The 4,863-nt window shown below is 39.5% G+C and overlaps 1 long non-coding RNA gene across 1 annotated transcript; it reads left to right on the forward strand.

Annotated features, from left to right (window-relative positions):
* The first annotated feature begins 1,931 nt into the window (after positions 1 to 1,931).
* LOC119289664 lies at positions 1,932 to 3,744 on the forward strand. The gene is made up of 8 exons (XR_005141569.1): positions 1,932 to 2,275; positions 2,433 to 2,528; positions 2,614 to 2,676; positions 2,843 to 2,927; positions 3,047 to 3,117; positions 3,194 to 3,253; positions 3,340 to 3,400; positions 3,500 to 3,744. It is a non-coding gene; the product is annotated as an uncharacterized LOC119289664 (long non-coding RNA).
* The last annotated feature ends 1,119 nt before the right edge of the window (positions 3,745 to 4,863 follow it).

The raw sequence follows: 4,863 nt of genomic DNA on the forward strand, positions 1-4,863 counted from the left end.
ACTGTGTTTGACTGCTTAGATGGGGTGATTCTGATTGTGTTACTGCTTATATGGTCTGTCCAATTGGTTTCTTCTTCATGCTTTGCTTGTGTTCCGAGTGTCGTCTCCCCATATATGGGGATGTGTTGAGGGATGCAAACCATGTAGGCCGTTTCGAGCAGGCAGGGATCCATAGACACTGGTCAGGCTTCTCTCCTGCTGATAGATGATGATAGACTGAGCATAAAAGTTTCATTCTTGTAACACTCACTTGCTTGGCTTCCACTCCTTTGCGTGGCCGATTTGGCATCCAATGCATACCCATGCCCTTTTCCCTGTTTATCTCACTCACTCATCACAGCACCCTTTTCCCTGTTTTTGTTCCTTATTTTTCTTACCATAATAATCATGTTGGTGTTTGACACTACATTTTTTGTGATATCTGTGTTTCGTTATGTCTTATGTGGATATCATATTCTTTTTTTTATATTACTGATGTCCAATCACTGGAATAATGCTTTTCTAAGTATTTCAGGCAGGATATAGACAAATGTCACATTTGCTCTTCCTTGCGTTTCTAAGGACACTGATGGGTTGGGTTTGCTTACAGCGCAGGTATATTTATGGTTTTTACATTTTGTGATGATGATGTCTGTAGTCCCAAAACGCTTATTTAGCCATGTTTCCCTTGTTCACTTCACAAGATTATGTATTCATGCTGATAGTATGTTACTGTTTCCAGGACCGAAAATTCTATAAAGAATCATTGGAATATGTTTTTTACATTTTGCAATACTGATGTAGTCCCAAAATGCCTATTTAGCCATGGTTTCCTTGTTCACTTCACAAGTATTCATGTTGATAGTATGCTACTCTTTTCAGGACAGATAGTTCTATAAAGAATCATTGGAATATTTCTTTGAGAAAGAAGTTAGATATCTATGGCTGATAGTATGTTACTCTTTTCAGGACAGATAGTTCTATAAAGAATCATATATTGGAATATTTCTTTGAGAAAGAAGTTAGATATCTATGGCACCAGAAATATTTTGGCAATTCCACGACTAATTGGCCGTGATGACTTCAAGTATAAACAAAAGATGGCTGCTTCTGAGGGTCATCTTGATCTGAACAACTCATCATTCTCAGGGTTCCTATCTCTTTCTGTTTTACCAACTAAGGTAATCAAATTTTGATCTTCAGCTTGCAAATTTATCACCTTATGGGAGGGAAAGGTTTGCATGTACATGAGCTCTGATTGTCTACATATATACTTGAATTGCTTTGGATTTGTCGGACTACTTTTCTACATGATGTTCTCCATGATTCACTTGATCTGTTAATTTGAGTATTTTCCTGGTGAGTTCTTTAGGTTCATCTTGTGACACAAAATACAATTTTGGTACGTGCAGACTCTTAAATTTGGTGATAAAGAAAAGGTACCTCCTAATTTGCTCTCTGGTGCTCTTACACTTGACTTCGTTTATATAACAGTAGCGGCCTCCTAGCATGTAGTTGGGTAATGCAGAGAGGTTTGGAATCGAAGAACTAAAATAATGCAGAGTTGGAAGGTTCTGAACGGGAAGCTTGAACAAATAGTTTACTTTTTCTCATGTCTTCGATTAGTTTCATCCTATCTATGTCTGTTTCTTGTGTGCAAGCACTCCATTGTGTCTGTGTGACTGTGTGTCACCGTGTGTGACCTTGACTGTGTGTGTGACTGACTGTTTGTGTGTGTGACTGACTGTGTGTGTGTTTCTTTGTCTGTTTCTTGTGTGCAAGCTCCATTGTGTGTGTGTGTGTTGACTGTGACTGTGTATTGACTGCGACTGTGTGTATGTGTGTATGTGTGTGTTGACTGTGACTGTGTATTGACTGCGACTGTGTGTATGTGTGTATGTGTGTGTTGACTGTGACTGTGTATTGACTGTGACTGTGTGTATGTGTGTATGTGTGTGTTGACTGTGACTGTATGTCATTGTGCAAGCGCTCCATCACTACCTATTGGCACCTGATAATGCATGGAAATTTCTATAAGGTCATGGGCATGTAATTTTATGACCTACATACCTCTGTAGTTGGTAGTATCATTGCCCTTTGGACACTCTTCAATGCATTGTTGTATATTTTCCTGCCACAAGTATGATGTTTGTGCTCAGAATTATGTATATGTAGAATCCAGGGTGGATGGAGGTTTTCATGATGGCTAATTTGATTTGTTATGGTTCTGATGTTGGGCTTCTTGTGTTTGAACTGAAGCCGTGGATCACTCATCAACCTGGTCTGTGTTTGTATGGTAACCCCTCTCGAATTTAACTCCTTTCAAGTTTGTACACAATATTTATGCATATCCCACATTTTAGCTAGTTATATAGTAACGCCCTTCTTTGGACGTTTTTCTGTATATGCAAGTGTCGTGAGCTCACATATTGTGTCAGTATCTACCTATGCAGCTGAATTATTTCCAGATAGGACAGAAGTGCAATGTCTACATCCATGGAAGAAGGTTTTTTAACACTGAACTCATCAAAGCTCCTTGGACTCAAGAGGTTTGTCATTGCACTCCTGACTTTGCTCGAGAAAAAAAAAGATTTTGCACATTTTATAGTTATATTTATGATATGTTTTCTACAGGAAGATGACAAAATTATTGACCTTGTAAACAAGTATGGACCAACAAACTGGTCTCATTGCAAGGTATTCTTTTGATTGTTTTATTTTTATATGGTTTGCTGAAATGCATTTTCCCCCTATGTTCACAACAAATGGGGGATGCTTGCTAATTCATAGACACACTGGTTACATAAAGAACTGTCAGGTAAATAATTCACATCATGAACAATTCTCTGTTGATGCATTGCAGTTCAACTACCAGAACTTCCTGCTGCTGATCCTGTGATGTTTCTGAACATGCTCCTGAACATGTTCAGTTTATCCCCCTAGGACAGGTGACTACTGTGCTCCTTTTATGATTCAGTGTAGCTAGTACTCAAATCATGGATAGTCCATTCTTTCGTCACAACGCAACCAGATTCACTCTGATTTGCAGTTTATTTGGTGATGGCAGAATAAATCCACCTGTGATCTATCACGCTTCTTTCTTCCACTTGCTATGCAGCCACTGCCATGACATAGCAGGTATGCTCGATTTTTTGTTTTGTGCTTGAGATTTTTCTTGTTCTGTGATGCATATGTCTGACCACTCTTTTCTTAGGTTACTCGGCATGCTCGGCGTGTTTACTTCGGTGGACTTCCTCCGATCGCTAATGAACAGGTAATTGCCTTGAGTAACTTGTTATTTCTTGGCGTCTCTTTCTCTATTCGCAGTCCGTGCTAACTATTTTGTTCTTCTTTCTTCAGACGGTTGCTCTATTCTTCAATCAAGTTGTGGCTGCTATCAGGGGAAACACATTTGGTCTAGGTGATGCAGTTGTTAATATGAAGCTGATTTTTGAATTCATTCAAAACATCTTAGTTGTTAATATGAAGCTGAATTTTGAATTCATTCAAAACATCTTAGGTGGCATAATCATCTGAATCCAAACATATGGAACGATGCTTGGACTACTGAGGAGGAACATGCACTGATTAATGCCATCAGGTATATGGGAATAAATGAGCAGAAATAGCAAACAACTTACATCATGGGTCTTGCTTGTAGTATTAGCTTTCTGTTTGTGCCCTTCCTATCTCTTGTGTGTGTGACTGACTGTGTGTGTGTGTACTGTGATTGTATGTGTGACTGACTCTGTGTGACTGTTTGTGTGTGTGACTGAATCTGTGTGTGACTGTGACTCTGTGTGTGTGTGACTGAATCTGTGTGACTGTGACTCTGTGTGTGTGTGTGTGTGTTTGAATTAATATTGCATTTGCTTGATGGTGTGTCCTGTATGCTTTGCTTGATGGTGTGTCCTGAATGCTTTGCTTGATGGTGTGTCATGTATGCTTTGCTTGATGGTCTGTCCTGTATGCTTTGCTTGATGGTGTGTCCTGAATGCTTTGCTTGAATGATTGTTGTTGTATGTTTTGTTTGTTGTGGTGTAACACTGCCTTTGCCGGTCCCAAGCCCGGATGTGAAAATGTGTAGGGAGCTGCATTGATATTGCATTTGCTTGATTGTGTGTCTTGTACGCTTTGCTTGAATGATTGATGTTGTTGTATAATTTGTGTTTTGTATTGTTGTGGTTTAACACCGCCTTTGCCGATCCCAAGCCCGGATGTGAAAATGCGGAGGGTTACCTTCTTTGTATTGTTTGCATTACACACAGTTTGCATTACCTTCGTTGTATTATTTGCATTACACATAATTTGCATTACCTTCTTTGTGGTTATTGTCCTGATCGAAATAGTGGATCTTCACATAATGTGATATAGCATGTGATGAAGCTTTGAAATAGTGCATCTTCACATAATGTGATAGCATGTTATTGTCCTTGCTATGAAAAATCTAGGCATGCTGTATGAGGTCAGTGTTTTTTTTTTGCGAATAATATGAGGTCAGTGTTTGAAGGGGAGCCTTGGCGCAGTGGTAAAGCTGCTGCCTTGTGACCATGAGGTCATGGGTTCAAGTCCTGGAAACAGCCTCTTACAGAAATGTAGGGAAAGGCTGCGTACTATAGACCCAAAGTGGTCGGACCCTTCCCTGGACCCTGCGCAAGCGGGAGCTACATGCACCAGGTTGCCCTTTTTTTTATGAGGTCAGTGTTTACTTACGATAATACCAAAGGGAAGCAAATGTTCGATTGTTCTGGTTGGTGTATGGCTTACCTAGAAAATAAAATGCAATAAAATGCAGTACTATCTGTTCGGCTGTATACAAATTTTTCCGACCATAGAATTCTGTATCGTCTCCTAAATTAATCCTACTGGTTCAAAATCTTGTCA

The sequence above is a fragment of the Triticum dicoccoides genome, chromosome 4A (assembly GCF_002162155.2).
Source record: "Triticum dicoccoides isolate Atlit2015 ecotype Zavitan chromosome 4A, WEW_v2.0, whole genome shotgun sequence".
In the NCBI taxonomy this organism is placed as follows: Eukaryota; Viridiplantae; Streptophyta; class Magnoliopsida; order Poales; family Poaceae; genus Triticum; species Triticum dicoccoides.